The sequence below is a fragment of the Aotus nancymaae genome, unplaced genomic scaffold (genome assembly GCF_030222135.1).
Source record: "Aotus nancymaae isolate 86718 unplaced genomic scaffold, 86718_ANA_hifiasm-v0.15.2.pri h1tg000041l, whole genome shotgun sequence".
Classification (NCBI taxonomy): domain Eukaryota; kingdom Metazoa; phylum Chordata; class Mammalia; order Primates; family Aotidae; genus Aotus; species Aotus nancymaae.
In genome coordinates, this window is record NW_026988455.1 from 16,430,887 (window position 1) to 16,450,301 (window position 19,415).

At 39.2% G+C, this 19,415-nt stretch overlaps 1 protein-coding gene across 6 annotated transcripts in view; it reads right to left on the minus strand.

Moving 5' to 3' along the window:
• The window catches only part of DOCK8 (dedicator of cytokinesis 8), a 242,801-nt gene that overhangs the window by 198,136 nt on the left and 25,250 nt on the right, over positions 1 to 19,415 (minus strand). Inside the window, exon 1 of one of the 6 annotated variants that reach the window (XM_064361491.1) lies at positions 838 to 1,027. The exons of the other annotated variants lie outside the window; for them this stretch is intronic. The gene's annotated coding sequence lies outside the window, so the exon portion shown is untranslated. Of the gene's footprint in view, positions 1 to 837; positions 1,028 to 19,415 lie in introns of those variants that run through there. 6 annotated transcript variants of the gene reach the window in all.

A 19,415-nucleotide genomic window follows, 5' to 3' on the forward strand; every position in this document is an offset into this window, starting at 1 on the left:
GGTTTTCCTGAATCTGACATGTTTTAAACAACAGTGAAAGGGGTAGGGTAAAGAAAAGCAAACACGTAATTTACTCTTGGTAACAAACAGCTGATTGTAAAACACTCCACAAACACAGTGTAAAGCACCAAGCTAGTAATAAATATTAATTAAAGACATTTGTGCGTGTACATGTAAATGCAACCACAACATACAGTATGATTAAACCTTGCAAAACAGCCATTGTTTCAGGACTAGAAATGATTTACTTCAAGTGAGCAGTGAAAGGATGCTATACACCCCTCTTCCCAAACTTCCTAAATTACAAGGTTAGGGCAGGGTCGCATTTTTTAAAAATCAAGGTTGAAAAATTTGTTATAAAAAACTGGCTCTGAGTGATGTAGCTACCAAAGGGTTAGATCACTGTGCATGGCATGGATAAGGTCTGAAAATACAGGTCTAGCTCAAGAGTGAGTAGTTCCTGGAGTTCACCACATAAAAGAAATCTAAGGCTTTTTCTGAAATGCATTCTTGGATACTTTTAGTAAAAGTCTACAAAATGAATTTCTGTAGCAAACTTTATGTATCTGTATACACATGTATCTATATATCTCTATACACTCATAAACATATATGCATACATATTTTCAGCCATAAAGTCTGGAATAAATTCCTCATAAATTCTTCAACCTGTGGCCTTACAATAGATTATTCCAGATTTTATTGTTTCTCATATTTTCTATCTCTTCTTATAAACAGACAAGCCGTAACTGTACAACTTGCGTAAAATGGATTCAACAGGTGGAAACATGACTACAAAGAAAAGTTTGCCCCTTATTAGCAAGGCATAGAACTTACGTTTCTTCCTCACAGGGGAGTCCCAAATCCCTTTCACTTAGAAAACTCCTCTGAAGACGGCAGAATATTTATTAGATGGCTTAAGTGTTTGAGGGTTCCAGCAAGACTAGAGAAGCATTCCTCAATGTCTTCCGAGACAGCTCCTCTCCCCAGGCTTTATATATCATCATGTAGTTTCCTTCTTGATAATAATCACCTGCTGATGAAGCAGCATAATCACCTAAGAGAACACCTGTAATTTGAGTGTCTTGCGTTTAAAGAAAAGAGTCTTTTCAGAAAAGTATGTTGAGTTATAAGGTAACAGATGTAACCTACGTAAGCTGGATCCCAAACGAGGAGGAGAGACGAAACAAGCTGAAGTAATATTTAAAGAAAGATTGCGGACAAAAATACCAGACACAGATTCATAAAGCCCTATAAATGACCACCAGAATCAATAACAGAGGAAATCAAACCTAGACACATCACAGTAAAACTACTGAAAGTCAAAGAGAAAAGTCTTTAAAACATCTAGGGAAGAGATACATTATCTTCAAAGTGTACTAACACAACCAACCATTAACTTCTCAGTGTTAATGGTTGAGTAAAAAGTAAAATCCACAAACCAATGCAATGACATCTTCAAAGTGCTGAAAGAAAATAACTAACAATCTAGAATTTTCTACCTAGTGAAAATATCCTTCATAAATAATGAAAAAAGATTTTACCAGATAAAAATGGAGAGAATTTATGACCAGCAGAGCCATACTAAAACAAATAGTAAAGAGAGCTCTTGAGGCAGAAGAAAAGCAATCCCAGATGGAAACACAGAAGTGTTGAAAGCATTGAAATACACCAAAAGGGTAAACATAAATAAATCTAAATGATAGTGACTGTACAATATAATGATAATAATGTGAAGTTTAAAATATACATAAAATGAAAACATCAATGATACACAAAAGGTGTGGGGGTAAATGGATTTCATATGTTTTAAAGCCCATATTATATCATCTGGGAAATGGTAAAAGTAGTAATTAATCCTACAATTCTAATAAGTCAAACATGTATTTTTGTAATGTCTATAGCAAGAAGAAACAAGTGGGCAAAAGAGAAAAAAACCCCACAGTAGGATTGAACATTTATACCCAAATATATCAGGTTTTGTTTTGTTTTCTTTTGTTTTGCTTTTTGAGATGGAGTCTCCCTCTGCCGCCCAGGCTGGAGTGCAGTGGCGCCATCTCGGCTCACTGCAACCTCTGCCTCCCGGGCTCAAGCGATTCTCCTGCCTCAACCTCCTGAGTAGCTGGGACTACAGGCTCCTGCCATCATGCCTGGCTCATTTTTGTATTTTAAGTAGAGACGGGATTTCACCATGTTGATCAGGCTGGTTTTGAATTCCTGACCACAGGTGATCTACCCACCTTGGCCTCTCAAAGTGCTGGGATTACAGGTATGAGCCACCATGCCTGGTCTATATCAGTTATTAAATGTAAACAGATTAAATTCTCTAATAAAAGACAATGGTCATCAGACTACATTTTTAAAAATTATGTTACCTATAAGAAGCACATTTTACTTTTAAAAACAGTATAATTAGCAGGCAATAAGCTGCACATATTTAAAGTATACAATTTGATCAGTTTTGACATATGTATAGGACCATGAGACCATTACTACAATAAAAGAGTTTCTTCATGCCCCTTCTTAATTCTTACCCTCCTTCTCCCGGTAACTACTAATTTGCTTTTTGTCACTGTGGATCAATTTGCATTTTCTAGAGTTTTATATAAATAGCATCATACAATATATCTCTTTTTTTGGTCTGGCTTCTTTCATTCAACAGAATTATTATTATTATTATTTTTGAGACAGAGTTTCGCTCTTATTACCCAGGCTGGAGTGCAATGGCGCGATCTCGGTTTACCGCAACCTCCTCCGCCTCCTGGGTTCAAGCAATTCTCCTGCCTCAGCTTCCTGAGTAGCTGGGACTACAGGCACGCACCACCATGCTCGGCTAATTTTTTATATATTTAGTAGAGACGGAGTTTCACCATGTTGACCAGGATGGTCTTGATCTCTTGACCTCGTGATCCACCCGCCTCGCCCTCCCAAAGTGCTGGGATTATAGGCGTGAGCCACCGCGCCCGGCCCATTCAACAGAATTATTTTGCAATCCATCTATATTACAGTGTGTATTAGTAGTTTACTCCCTTTTATTCTAGAGGAGTATTCCATTGTATGGATATAAGTTTTGTTTTGTTTTTTAATCCATTCACCTGTCTATGGACATTTGATTTGTTTTCAGTTTTTGGCTATTACAAATAAAGTTGCTGTAAACATCTGTGTTCAAATCTTTATACAGATACATTCTTTCATTTCTTTTGGGTAAATGCCCAGTTAAAGTGTTTTAACGTGGTTGTATACTCCCATAATCAGTGTCCAGTTTTTCCCATATTTTCAATAATACTTAGTGTTGTTAGTATTTTTAATTTTAGCCATTAGACCGGATATGTTGTATGTGGTGGTATCTCATTGTGTTTTTAATTTGCATTTCCCTAATGACTAATGATGCTAAGTAAGTTTTCACGAAGAGGCACACTTTATTTATTTTTATCTTTTATTTTAGGTTTAGGGTTACATATACATGTTTGTAATATAGGTAGATTGCAGTGTCTTTCTTTCTTTCTTTCTTTCTTTTTCCTTCTTTCTTCAGACACACTTTAAACATAAGGACATAAAAAGACTGAAAGTGAAAGAATTTAAAAAGTTATAAAACCTAGCCAAAAGAAGGCTGATGTAGCTATGTAATATCAGACAAAATGGACTTTAAGAAGCATTACTGAAGAGAGAGACATTTCCTAAATAAAGAGCACAATTCAAAATATGTATATATCAAGTAATATAGGTTCAAAATATATAAAGCAAGAACTATAAAAGTAAAAGGAAAAATTTACATCTACCACTAAAGTAAAAGTTTCAAACATACTTCTGTTCTATCACGCAGATAAAAAACCCCAGAGATCCACAAAACTTGAACATGATAAACCAACTTGTGCTAATTGACATATACAGAAAATACTATGCCTAACTTCAAAGTACACATTCTTCTTGCATGCATTAAACTTTTACAAATTGACCATATGCTTGGCCCATAAAACAAATCTCAACAAATCGCAAAGGTCAGAAATCATACAGAGTGGTTAGTCTGATACCATGTAGAACTAAATTAGAAACCAAGAAAAACATATTAGCTCTAAAATGTCTAAATATTGGTTTATTTTTGCAAATGACATAATTTGAAGCATTTTTTTTCCATTTATGTACCCAGGCTAAATAAGTGGATTTAAAAAAATTGTATAAAAACCAAAAAGAAAATAGCCAGACAGGAAAACTACGTGTAATATTTAGACATAGTTATATAAGCTGTTCTATTTTTATTTTAAGCATATAATATATTTTGCAATTTTAAATGTAAGAAGTATAAAAAAAGACATTGTAAAATGTCTCCCTCCTACTCCTGTCTGCCAGGTACCCAGTTCCCTCTCCACAGACAATCTAGGTAATCATTTCCTGTGTTTCCTTCTGTGCATATAGAGTTTATAAGCAAATACATGTACATATTCTTTCCCACATTTTTATTTACAAATGGGAACATAGTACTTGAGAGTCATCTATGTTGTAGTGTTCATCCATAGCTCATTCCTTTATATTATGGAGGAGTATTCCATTGTATGAATACCACAATTTGTTTATCTGTTTGCTGGTGATCTTCATTTTGCTTTATTCACTTAATAGATAAATACATAATAATGCCCTCATTCTTTTTTTTTTTTACTGCATATGTATTCTATATGTAACTGGGCAATAATTTCTTTCTTTCTTTTTTTCTTTTTTTTTTTGAGATGGAGTCTTGCTCTGTCGCCAGGCTGGAGTGCAGTGGCGTGATCGTGGTTCACTGCAACCTCCACCTCCTGGGTTCAAACAATTCTCCTGTCTCAGCCTCCTGAGCAGCTGGGACTACAGGTACCCACCACCACGCCTGGCTAATACTTGTATTTTTAGTAGAGACGGGGGTTTTACCATGTTGGTCAGGCTGGTCTCGATCTCCTGGTCTCGTGATCTGCCTGCCTCAGCCTCCCAAAGGATTGGGATTACAGGTGTGAGCCACTGCGCCCGGCCAATAATTTCTTAACTAGTCTCTCTCATACATTTCTGCTGTTTCTAGTTTTCTTCCAGCACAGATAATTTTCAGAAAGCTGTGCATGTGAATTCATACATGTATAAAGATATCTGTGGAATAAAGTCCTAGAATTGGAATTGTTGGGTGAATGTGTTTGTGTATTTGTCCTTCAGAGTATTTTACCAATTAATACACTAAGCAGCAATATAAAGAAGGTGTACAAAATACTTTCAACAATTTTAAGGAGTTATTGAATTAACTGGCTATTCTGCCTATTGTTATCTGTAATTACCCTGAAGAACCAAGAATCCTGTTTATTTGATAAGCAAAACCAAGATTTCCATTGAGGGACTCTTTTCTTAACTTTGTGGTTAGGAAGTCGCTATCTAGTAAAGTTAATCCCTTTGTTTACAGGGTAACTGCAAGACTCAAGACAGTATGGCCACCTTCTGGTGGGCTGAAAATTTCATTTATACCCAAATACTAAGTTTGAGGTTCCCATGAGGACTCCAAGTGGATATCAAGTTAGCAGTTGGATAAATAGGTCTGGAACAGAAACAAAATTCTGATTGCAGATGTGAATTTGGCCAGGCTTGGGAGAGTAGGGGTAAGAGGTCCACACCTCCCTACCCATAGTTTCTCACCCATGTCCCTAGCAACCCATATCTAGTTTACCAAAATGACTATACGTGGTGCCCCCAATGGTGTGGTTATAATCTGTGGTCTGGGAACAAAGCCGCATAGCCTGACTAAACAACAACTTAACCAATCTCTCTCGCTCTGAGCACTGATGGTCATTCCTCTTTGATGAGTCTAATCTTTGAGAAAAACACAGATAACAAAAGCTGTCAACAAGCTGGTCAGAGAAGATCTTGAAAGCAGCTCCTGGACCACTGAACAATTTGTGCGATGAAATTTTGCCAAATGCACAGACTAAAATCAGGTATACTTTTGGCCATTAAGAAGAACTTCCTGATTATTAGGATTGCAGAAGGTCGACTCAGTTTTTCTGTGTGAAAACAGAAAATAATGCCACTATTTACTGAGTGCTTACATTACACAGGGCCCTGTGCTGAGCACTTGATAAGCACTTCACTGAATGCACACAGCAATGCTATGAACCAGGTTTATCATCCCCATTTAACAAATGCAAAACTCAGGGCTGGAAAAGTCTTGAGGATTTGAACCCAAGACTATCTGACTCCAAAGAACATGCTTATTATAGAAGTATAAGCTTGAAAATGTATTTAAATCTAAGTACACTATTTGAAAACCTTCCATGTTTTTAAATAGTATACTTAAAAAGTAGATGGAAATACTACTAGTCACAGTTATGTTAGAGAGGCAGGAAAATATAATTTTTTTTTGTTTTTGAGACAGGGTCTTGCTCTGTCACCCAGGCTGAGTGCAGTGGTGAGATCACAGCTCACTGCAGCCTCAAACTTCAGGGCTTGAGAGATCCTCCTACCTCAGTCCCCTGAGAGTAGCCAGGACTACAGGCATGCACTATCAGGTGTGACTAATTTTTAATTTTATGTTGAGATGGGGTCATGCTATGTTGTCCAAGCTGGTCTCGAATTCCTGAATGCAGGTGATCCTCCTGCCTCAGCCTCCCAAATTGCTGGGCTTATAGGCATGAACCACCACACTCAACCTAGAGTTATTTTTTGTTTTCTAAAATGTTTGTGCTGTGGTTGCCATAGATTTATGACAGAAATTGCACACACACACACACACACACACACACACACTTTTGAAAACCATTTTGAAAGTATCTTAATGGTCTCGTCAGGGCCGGGTGTGGTGGCTCACACTTGTAATCCCAGCAATTTGGGAGGCTGAGGTGGGCGGATCACAAGGTCAGTTCGAGACCAGCCTGGCCAACGTGGTGAAACCTCATCTCTATTAAAAATACAAAAATTGCAGGGCATGTTGACACACACCTATAATCCCAGCTACTAGGGAGGCTGAGGGTGGAGAATTGCTTCAACCTGGGAGACGGAGGTTGCAGTGAGCCGAGATCATGCCATTGCATTCCAGCCTTGGCGACAGAACAAGACTTCATCCCAAAACAAAAAACAAACAACAACAACAACAAATCTCTTCAGGGTTCCTTTCATTATTACCATTTTGTTTCTAAGTTTCCTGGAATTTTGAAATAAAACTGTATTCCCAGCACTCTTGGAGCCCTTGCATGCACTTCCTCCTCTACCTGGATTCAATTAAACTACTCAGCACACATTGTTGGATGCTGTTGATTAAAAACACCTCATTTCTCCACTCTGATTTGTGATTTATCTAAGTTATTTGTCCCAGCATAGCCAGCTCCTTGGCCAATTTAGAGGCCACATGCTGTATATTCATGAAAGGGCCTATAATAGTGCTATTTATTTTCAGATGTGCTGGCCAAGGCAGTGAATTAGCAGCATGTCTGTGTGACTTAGTGAAGTGGTTTCAGCAAAGACATGGAGAGCCTTCCAGCCTCTGCTATTCAAGGTGATTGCAGTTGTGAAATACACATGCCTTCACTATTAGGGGAAATGGAGCAGTTCTAACTTCCTCCTTTTTTTGTGTGTGAGTTTGCTCTGTTAAACTATGGAACTTATGGAAGTGGCCGAGAGAGAAAGTTTTTGTTTGCCCTTGAACAAGCTTCAACCCGTGGGGGACAACTGAACTTAGCTGAGGACCATAAGATGACTGTTGGTATATCTTGATGCATACACTCTACTGCAGTGGTTCTCAAAATGTGGTACCGGGACCAGCAACATCAACATCACCTGGTCAAGCTAGAAATGCAGACTATCATGCCTCTGCCCAGACCTACTGAATCCTAAACTCTGGGGATGGGCCCAGCTATCTGTGTTTTAACAAGCCCTCCAGATGATTCTGATGCAGGCTTCCATTTGGGAACCACTGGTCTATTGCTAGCAGACAAATTCCAGCTTTACCTGCCAGCCTTCTCTTGCCCGTTCCCCATTCTCCCTCAGTAACATAGGACTTAGCCATGTAATCACCCTTCCTCAGTCTAACTAACCTGACTATCTAGTTAATTTGAAAATCAAGAATCTAACAGACATCCATTTAATGATACCTACTTCCTACGTAGCCAAATTTAACTAAGATATTCTACTTAGCTTACCTTACTTACCTTACTTAAGGTCTAATTTAATATTCTTAATTCTTGGTATTCTATTAACAAACAGTTAATGTGCCCTCAAATAATCACTTCCTCCATTCCCTGCTTCCCCAGTCCCAAACCATCTCCATCTTTTCTCAAAATTTATTTTAGTTTGGAGGATGGAAACAATGCTTCTTAAATTAAAAAAAAAAAAAAAACTGCACTGTTCCAAAGTTATGAAGCTATTAATGGTCGACTGTTATTTACTTTAAGAAAAAGCTCTGACATGGGAGGTGGAGTCAGTGCCTGGAAGGGTGAATATTTTAGAGGAGATCAGGCTCAGGAAAGTTGTGGAATGAAGAGAATCTCTTCATTGAGAACAGTGGAAAGATGAGACATAAGCCCAGATGTCTGATATTGATTTATTCTTTCAAGTATTTATTGAGCATGCACTTGCTCAAAGTTCTGGGGATACTCCAATGAGGAAAGCAAACAAAAGCCTCTGCCCTCAGGAAGCTTCTATTCTGATGTGCACTGAAGCCTGAACTTCTGCCACATTCTTTTGTATTAAGTCTGCCTTACCCAGTGATCTTTTCAGCTCAGGGTGTTTTATCACTGTAGGTACTTGAGGCCAGAAAAATATATGGTGCCTTTGCAGGAGAGGAGAAGATGGCCAGAATGAGGGAACAATTCTTCAAAAGGAAAAGTATGCAGACCCCACCCCAGCTAACCAAATTTAGCTATTTGCAGAGCAAAGGAAATCTCTCTGAGTCTTCTAAATTTGACATCTTTATGGGTTCCAGGAATGATGCACATTCAATAAAGCCAAATTTATCCTCATAACAGCTCATTCTTGGGATAAGTATGACCCTCATTTTTTTTTTTTTTTTGAGACAAAGTCTCACTCTGTCACCCAGGCTGGAATGCAGCGGCCTGATCTAGGCTCACTGCAACCTCCACCTCCCAGGTTCAAGCCATTCTCCTGCCTCAGCCTCCCAAGTAGCTGGGACTACAGGCACAGACAACCATGCCCGACTAATTTTTGTATTTTTAGTAGAGATGGGGTTTCACTATGTTGGCCAGGCTGATGACCCCCATTTTATAGAAAAGGAAGCTGAAGCAGAAAAGAATTGGGTACTGGATGAAGTTCTGAAGCAGAGCCTGTTCAGACCTAAGAACCAAGTCTGCCTCTCACAGGATTTTGTTGCTTGTACTGACATATTGATGCTCAGTTAGCTCTAGCACTGAGCCTTTTCCAGAAGTGAGGCCCAGGTTTCTGCCGACATTCTCCGGGAAGCCACCATGTCCTTTACTGTTCTGCAATATTCTTTCCTGTGGGGCTTAGAAAGAGCCTTATTCTTGTGATCCATCCATTATTTCCCATTATGAACCCTAATACTGTATCCTTAATAAAATTTCTATCTAGATATAAAAATAAGTTCCTTTACTCTTCCCTTACTAAAGATTCAGTCATCTTAGTGTGATAAATGCAGAAGTAATAATCTCTTAAATCACTTCTTAATAAATGAAAGTACATTCTGTACACTAAACAGTTATTCAAGATGACAACTATTAGGATATTTGTTTTGGTGAAATTGTATGGGCTGAGTTATGGATCAAGCAGGTATTTTAAATCAGAAGCCTGAATAAAAATACCAACCCTTCTAATTTTGAGGGGAAGAGGTATCTCAAGCAGTATTTTTCTCTAAGTGCAATATTAAAATAATACTATGTTGTGTAAAAATATAGCAACATTTACATCAGTGAGTATAAATTATTCTTCATACAGAGAAATGATAAGAGACTATAGAGGGCATGCATGGTAAATAAGAGACCAGAGGACATGTATGGTAAAGTTATTTGAATTTTTTTTTTTTTTTTGAGATGGAATCTTGCTCTGCCACCCAGGCTGGAGTGCAGTGATGCATTCTCAGCTCACTGCAACCTCCACCTCCCAGGTTCAAGTGATTTTCTTGCCTCAGCCTCCCAAGTAGCTGAAACTACAGGCGTGTGCCACCATGCCTGGCTAATTTTTGTATTTTTAGTAGAGATGGGGTTTCACCATCTTGGCCAGGCTGGTCTCAAACTCCTGGCCTCAGGTGATCTGCCCTCCTTGGCCTCCCAAAATGCTGGGATTACAGGCATGAGCCATTGTGCCCGGTCTGTTATTTGAACTTTTTAAAAGAGACATGGCAAGTGTGAATATTATATATAAAGAAATTTATTTCCTCTGCATTAACTGGTGATTTATTTCTTATTACCTATCTTAAACTCAAAATAGTCAAAGAGTCTCAGGATTGTTATAAAGATGATCTAAAGACATTCTGTTTAGATTCCTAGAAAATTATTCAAGATACTCATAATTGGGCACATATATGAAAACCTTTCTTTTTATAGATTGAGACTGCTCTTTTTTTCTTTTTCTTTTTTAGAGAACTTAAATACAAAACCTCCTGATATTCAAGCTAATGCTGTAACAACAAAGTTAATGTGAGCAAACTTTGAACACCTCTTTGCAGGCCCTGTTCTGGAATCCTTCCAGTGGTGACCCTCAAACTTTAGCATGCAAAAATAAAAATCTGCTAGGGAACTGATCAATGGTGCAGACTTCTGAGCGCCACCTCCTGAGAGTCTGATTCATTGGTTTGCGGACAGCTCGAATCTGCATTTTAACAACCCCAGTGTTCAGATGTAGTCTACCTAAGCACTCTCTGAGACAAGCAACAACTGCCTTGTGAACTTCGAGCCAATGGAAAACCTGACTGGGAAACTTGTCTCATCATTAAACCAACTTTACAATCTCCTGTCTTGATGCATACTTGGTGCTCACTCAAATGAAAGTAGGAGAATGTGAGTTGATGTGGTTCTATCTGTAATTTCCCACTTCTACCTGCAGGGAAATGATTTATCCATAATGCAGGAAGGTCAAGGTTCCCAGGAGAGCATAAGTCAACTTTCCTTCTTACTACTATATAGACAAATTTTTCAAGGCACTTTAGATTAGAAAAGTTAAGAAAGAGGAAAGAGAAAGGAGAAAAGACAGAAGAGAAGGATTTTTACAGGGAAAATAAAAGAAAGGTAATATTGTTCGAGTAAGTAGGATGAACTGGGCTACACATCCTGAATAATTATAGGGTATGCTTCAGAAGGCACACACTCAGCTAAGCCAGACACACTGGCTAGTAATGAGATAGTAAGAGTTGGGAATTATTCATTTTCTGGCCTCATATTTTCTGCAGAGTCCATAAGAGTTTAGAAGGATGGTCTTTTTCAGAAATCTTAATCTGTAACAAATGGAGGAATGGAATTGCATCTCAGTGAGATCCTGCTGTCACAATTCTTCTTCAGTCACCTATATGCCTACCATGGGTTTGCAAATTCTCCTCTGGGTCTGGTTATTACATTAAGGATGTATCTTGGCCGGGTGCGGTGGCTCATGCCTGTAATCCCAGCACTTTGGGAGGTCAAGGCGGGCAGATCAAGTGGTCAAGAGATGAAGACCATCCTGGCCAACATGATGAAACCCCGTCTCTACTAAAAATACAAAAATTAGCCAGGCATGGTGGCCCACGCCTGTAATCCCAGCTACTCAGGAGGCTGAGGCAGGAGAATTGCTTGAACCTGAGAGGTGGAGGTTGCAGCAGTGAGCCAAGATTGCGCCACTGCACTCCAGCCTGGCGAAAGAGCAAGACTCTGTCTAAAAAAAAAAAAAAAAAAAAAGAATGTATCTTACCGTAGATACTCTCCTATGCAGTTCCCAAATATTAGACACATAAGGAAAAGCACTTTCCTAAGGGAACAACGGTTAGCTTTAACTTTCAACAGTTTTAGAATACTTTGCATTTTAAAGCTTCTTGAATTTGAACACCATCTCAAAATCTTGGCCTCACTCTCTTTTCCCAATGCACAAATGTGGTTATGATCCCTGGGGGTTTTCAAATGCTTTTATACCAGATGACTGTGCATTAAACAAGCTAAGGTGAAGCTGATCCAATGTAATTAACAGGAAGAAGATTTTAGGAAAAAAATCCTAAAACCTGTTTCTTAAATGAATGGGCACAAAGCCAACATCCAAACGGCTCTTTCTGGGACACTGCTTTTGGTCAAGGGCAAGGTATTCCCCACAAGAAGAGAGCTGAACATGTCTCCAGCTTTGCTAGTCTCTTATAAAAGCATAACTGTTAGTCTTATGACGGCAAACCTTCCCTGTTCCAGAGCCTTACTTCCAATGAAGTAGGCAACACAAGAAACACTCAAAGAAGTTAAGAGACTGCCTAAAGCTAACACATCTTGCAAATGGTAGAGGTGGAATGAGAACTGAGTTTATGCTTAGGAAAGTAGACTGTGACCTTTTTTCCTAAAGGAAGTTGCTTTGAGTAGATACAATGGGCAGAAATCTATATGTCACCATTTAAAGGGGAAAGAAATCCCTGATCAACTGTAACTTGCTATGCTTGTAATTCCTGCCACCTTAAAGCACATACAAAATGGTTAGTTGGGTTGAAAGATCAGTTATTGAGAGAATAATAGATAAGCCTTAGTACAGTGTCATGTTACTACATCAGATTAATCCATCTCCACCTAATCTCATACAGGGACACTGAGGAAGTGAAGCCCAGGCCACCCTGTAGGTGCACAGGAAACTGAGGGAGATAATGGGTCCCAAAAAAGCAATGGTGGGAATTGGGATCCAGTCATTTTCCAGGAGGGATGGAGTGTAAAAAGAATTTTAATCAAATCAGGGGTTCAAGGCTAGTTTCTGAAAAAAACAGTTTGAATCAAACCTCTGTCCCAAGGACAGAATAAAACACTCTATGCCTTGAGACACCCTAGGACCAACTTCATCCATTTCTCAGTATTTCTTAGATTAGGACATAACAAGTAGTTTAAATGCATGTCCGCTGCCAACAGAAGTTAACAATAAAGCCTGCCTAAATGAATGCAAGGAAATATACATAGGACTTTTTTTATTTGAGACAGAGTGCAGTGGTGCAATCTCAGCTCACCGCAACCTCCACCTCCCAGGTTTAAGCAATTCTCCTGCCTCAGTCTACCAAGTAGGTGGGATCACAGGCACCCACCATCATGCCTGGCTAATTTTTGTATTTTTGTAGAGACAGGGTTTCACCATGTGGGGCAGGCTGGTCTTGAACTTCTGACCTCAGATGATCTGCCTGCTTTGGCTTCCCAAAGTGCTGAGATTACAGGCATGAGCCACTGCACTTGGCCTACATAGGAATTAAAAAAAAAAAATGAATCTAACAAGACATTTATTTTCAATATTCTCATGCTAACTTACATAGTAATCACTTTCCAATGAATAATAACTAGTTCAAATCTTGCATCATCATCTACTAATTGCGTGATCTTGGACAAATTAGTTGACCCTGCTAAACATGTGATGGAGTGGCAGAGGAACAGACACACACAGAGACCCTGAGTCCCAAACCTGTCGGTCTACAAGAATTGCCTTTGGGTCTGCACCTCATGTGCTGGTTAAGTAGTTTCCCATTCTTCTTATTTTTTGGTGTACCCTTAAAATAATCCACTATTAACTGAGGTAACATGAGAATATCTTCGATCCCTATAACCTGGAAAAGCCTACTACTAGAACTACTATTACTGCAATTAACAATGCTAGTCATACTTATTGAGTGCCTTCTGTTTGATCATTAGTCCATTTAATCCACACAACAACCCTATGAGGGAGGTATTAATATCTTCACTTTACAAATTTGGAAACTGAAGCAAAGAAAGGTTAAGAAACTTGTACAAGACTTTACTGGTAGGCACAGAAAAGGAAGGAAACAGAAGCTAGCCCTGTTGGAAAATGTTATCACCAGGCGCATCTCAGAGAAAGTTGCTATAGGAGTTAAGCTTCTGGTATTTTCCTTCCCAGGGTCTTGGCAATGGAGAGCTTAGCATGTGAAAGCTTTCAGAAAAAAGGATACTAAGCTTTACCCCTGACTATTAAAAAGAGCAGGTTTTAACCTGTTGCTGAGACTTTGAACCTGGCTCCAATATCATTAATCCTTTCACGGGTAAGTAGTCCCGGAATAGATTCCAAATGTAATTCAAATACCCATGTTAGCAATGGGTAAAAGATTTAAGAGCAACTTCTAAACGTTGATTTTTCATCAACTATGATTCTCTTTTTGTGTAGTTTTGTCTCTTTGAGTTTCACCAAGGAACAAATCTCAAACACAATAAAAGTGAAGCCCTGTGAAGTCCAAAATCTGTTAATGGACCAAAGATTTTTCTAGAATGTGGGATGGGGAAGGCAAAGGAGACATCTGAAACAGTAATCGCATTCAGGTTTTTATTCGAGATCTTTCCTCGTCAAATGTTTCCTACATTACCTAGACAATCTCTCTCTGTCCCCGGACTCCTCTTTGCTTCCTGTAAGTCTGCTCAAGTCACTTGCATCAGAAAAGAGCCTTCCCTTCATCCAGGGGGACTTCCTCAGGCTCATTCTCTTCCCTTCCTCTGACCTGGAGCTCCTACTTCCTTCAGTCCCTCTCACTCTTAATCCAATGTTCGCAGGCTACCAACCTCACCCTTCTGTAAAAGCTTCTCTTGATACAGCCACTAAAGACCTTTTGCTGGACAGCCAGTGACTTCCTTCCTGTACTGTTTTAATGTGACCTTTCGGTTGCATTGGACACTGTTGACCTTCTCATCCTTCATGAAACTTCTCTCTGGGATCATACACATACTATCAACTCTACTATTTGATCATCCTCAGTTTCTTGAATGGGCTTTCCACCAGTGTAGGCCCCTTTCATGTTGTTTACTCCCAAATGATAGTACTAGGATAAATTTGGAAATGAGGGTGGAAGGTTCCAGGTAAGTAAATCTGTTTCTAAAACATGGGGAAGCATTAAAGAAAAAACATGGGGGAATCCCAATAAGGAAAAACCCAGTATGATGTGGTATCAGAGGGCCTTGTTTTGATGAGTCTACTGGGAATATTTTATGTAGAGTAGCTAGGTTATCATAAATGGTCTTTTTCTCAGAGGAGATCAGTTTCTTTAATTGTTTCATTCCTTGAAGGGACAATGTCAAAGCTGTTAAACCCAAAACCACCCCCCTTGACTCATTTAGCTCACATGGAAAAATTTTTCCTAAAGAATGCAGAAAGGAATTTCTATAAAGCAATTAATTTATCCTCTTTTGCCCAACTGCAAGCAGTCGCACATGAGCCCTGGCCATTTCCTGTCAGTTTAATCACAGACAACCCAGCCCCATCTTGCCCTCGCATCTTGAACCCTACATGCTCCCAGAGTCATGATAAATGCTTGTGCCAGGACATAACAGAAACTTAAAAGATCCCTGGTGTGTGGAATACAGTGGAGGAGTTCAGATTGTTACAGACATGGTTCCTTACAAAGCCTGTGTTCTAGAATAAGGGATAGGGTCTTTGGGCCAACTGCAACTTTATAGAGCCTCAGACTGTCAGGGATTGTCCGGATGCTATAAGAGTAATAGCATGCTGGCTGGGTGCGGTGCCTCACGCCTATAATCCCAACACTTCAGGAGGCCAAGGCGGGTGGATCACTTGACGTCAGGAATTTGAGACCAGCCTGACCAACATGGTAAAACCCTGTCTCTACTAAAAATACAAAAAAAAATTAGCCGGGCATGGTGGTGGGCACCTGTAATCCCAGGTACTTGGGAGGCTGAGGCAGGAGAATCGTTTGAACCTGGGAGGCAGAGGTTACAGGGAGCCAAGATCGTGTCACTGCACCACTCCAGCCTGGGCAACAGGGCAAGACTCTGTCTCAAAAAAAAAAAAAAAAAAAAAAAAAAAAAAAATACTAGCAAGCCAAACTATTAAAACTAATAGTTTTTACTCTTAATAAACTAAGAGTAAGAATGGTATTACCCTGAATAGTTTGGCATGGCAGATGTGATACAGTCTAACCAACTAGGAATGAAGAAGAAACACCAGTTATTACATATTAAACTTTTGAAAGAAAACTTATTGAGACTGTGAGTTTGCTGCTAACAGCATATAAAACATCACCGACTTTCCTCTTTTCATTTACCTTTGTGGAGTAATAGGCTGTGGTCATTGGCAGGCTAAGGCTTGGGTGATGACTTCACTTCACTTCAGAGTTTATTGTAGGACAGAAGAACTTGGCATGGCACATTGGGGATGATGTGAATGCTCTGGTGAAGGAAAGTGTCTCCCAATCATGCCACAGGTCCATCTCTAGACTTGAAAGTTTGCCATTTGTTGGCATTGGCCCAAGATCCTGGGAAACTCCCCAGTAGTCTTTCACCTATATGTAGTCCCCTGTGAGGGAAGCGTTTACTATAGCAACAACAGGTGCCAATAAAGGAATGAGAAGATGGGATACAGGGTTCATCCTGGAAGAGTGGGACCTCCCACTACCTGTCTGTGGTGGAGGTAGCCCTCTTTCCACAAGTGTGCAGTCAGTTTGGCCCTCAATCACTTCACTCTGTCACCTGGAACGGAGAAACAGTAACAGGCCACAAATGTCCATCCTTAAGATTACTATGTTTCTGGAGAGTCCCTATTTTTCAGAGTTAGGTCTGCTTCCTCAAGCAGATCCCCTGCTTTGGTAACAGCTCGATCTCAGTAAAAATGCAACTGAATCTATGAGCAATAATCCACCAAGTACTTACCAGCCACAAACCAATTCACGTTGGTGAAAAGGACAGGAATAGGAAGGTGGAGAATCTAAGGCAGCATCACTTATGCCACAATTTTCATTAGACTGTGACAGCTGCATCAGAGAGAAAGAAAGGTGAAAGAAAGAAAGAAAGAAAGAAAAGGGAAGGAAGGGAGGGAGGAAGAGAGGGAGGGAAAGAAGAAGGAAAAAACAAAAGAAAAAGAAAAAGAAAGAAAGAGAAAGAGAAAGAAATAAAAGAAAGGGAAGGAAGAAAGGAAGGAAGGAAAAAAGAAAAGAAAGAGAACACTTGACATATGCAAATCGTGTCCCTGGAAGGTAAAACTGACCAAATAAAATCGGTAATGAGTCAGGCCTTATAAAGACAGAACGTTCAGTGTTGGAGGCTTAAAGGTGATGTTAATCTATGTTGTCTAAAAGGCACAGGCCAGGGAGACTACAGAGAGAAACAGGCAAAACAAGAGACCTGAGCCCTGGTGCTTGAGGGGCACGAGCCCAGGGTGACAGGTAGGAGGTTACACCTCAGAGATGGTGTTCACGAAAAGCCACCTCAGATGAGGCTCTCTGATCCACCAAGTTATCAGACTCTCTGTATTGGACTTAATGCAAAATTCTTTTCCTTGGACATATTAAAGTTTCAACACAAAGTTTGTTCAGCTTGTTTACCTAACTTTGTTTCTTTTTTTTAACTTAGAGAAGATCAGAAAAGAACTTTTTAATACAATATACATTGGGGCTATGAAACAGAATTAGTAATGTTTTAGTTTATTCATTAATGATAATACTACACACAGAATTTAGTCTGGAAGTATTTATTTCCCCAGAGACTACCACACTTTTGAAACAAATATTTCTCTGCCATAAAACTAGTTTGAATATTTAAAAAATGACAAATGGATGCTACAAAATATTTGCTATCAAAAATACCCTCTCAGTTAAAAGATAGGAAATTAAAGTCATTTCTATACTCACTAACTTGCTGTATTTGATTAACTTAGGAAATGTGAAAGCAGTAAAATAGAAATTCATAATCTGATTTCCCAACTGATTTTAAAGCAATTAAAAAATGAATAGAAAATTCATATTAATAGTATGATAAATAAGGAAACAGATTTCTTGCTGTATATCAGGTGTAAATAATAATTTATGTAGAACTATATTCCAATTCAGCTGTAACTGGTAAATATTTTTACTAAGCATCAAAAAAAAATTCAAGTCATTCAAAACGCTTTAAATACTCAATATTCCATATCTGTAGTTTGCACGTGATCCTGAATGTTAATTAAAGAATTCTAAATTCAGTACTCATCTTAGAGAGAAAAATCTTATTTTTTTCTGTGGTATCATCCTTTATCTAATTTTCTGGAACTTGCAGCTGATCTCATTTAAAAGTAGATAAGTTAGACAGGCATGGTGGTGTGCACCTGTGGTCCCAGCTACTAGGGAGGCTGAGACAGGAGGATCACTTGAGCCTAGGAGTTCTAGGCCAGTCTGGGCAACAGTGCATTTCATTTCTAAAAAAAAAAAAAAAATTAAAAATAAAAGCTTAAAAAAAATGATAAATTACCTGTAAATTATATGGCCACAATCTCCAGATTCAATATCAAGACCACTAAGAAAATATAACCATTTTATACAATATTAAAAATTTTCAAACACGTATTGGTCCTTCTGCTACCATAAGGAAATAATCCCTTAAACACCCCTAAATTCCCTTTTCTCACCTCTCCTGTCTCTGTCAGATAGAAAATGGATCAAAGGGAACATTTTTTGGGATGCCCCCTTTTTTCTTGACACAGGGTCTCACTCTGCCACCCAGACTGGAGTGCAGTGGTGCAATCATAGCTCACTGTAGCCTTGAACTCCTGGGCTCAAATAATCCTCCCGCCTTAGCCTCCCTAAAAGCTTGTTCTACAGGGGCTCACAACCATGTCTGGCTATTATTAATTTTAATTTTAATTTTTCTGTAGAGATGGGGTCATGCTATGTTGCCCAGGCTGGTCTCAAACTCCTGGCTTCAAAGAATCCTCCAACTAGGTCTTCCAGTGTTGGGATTATAGGCATGAGCAACCACACTTGGCCAGATACCCATTTTTTTTTTTTTTTTTTCCCGAGACAGGTTTTACTCTGTCACCCAGGTTGGAGTGCAATGGCGCAATCTCAGGTCACTGCAACCTCTGCCTCCCAAGCTCAAGCAGTCCTCCTACCTCAGCCTCCCAAGTAGCTGGAACTACAGGTGTGCCACTATGCCTGGCCAATTTTTTGTATTTTTAGTAGATACTGGGTTTCACCATGTTGCCCTGGCTGGTTTTAAACTCCTGAACTCAGGTAATCTACCCACCTTGGCCTCCCAAAGTGCTGGGATTACAGGCATGAGCCACCACACCCAGCCAGATGACCTATTTTTAATTGTCTTTGTTAAACTGTCTGAATAATGATTTCAAAGTCCCATGTCATTTTGTCTAGCAAGTTTAAAGTTTTAGCATCTGCGTCTTGGTGCTGCCCAACAGTTCTTGGTTTGTATCTCTATTCTGCCAAGGACCTACAATTATGAGAGAAGAAAAAGGATATCTGAGAAAGTATCTGTCTCCTGGCACCAAATTAATGCTTCAACGTATTAGTTTTTTCCCTTATTCCCAGC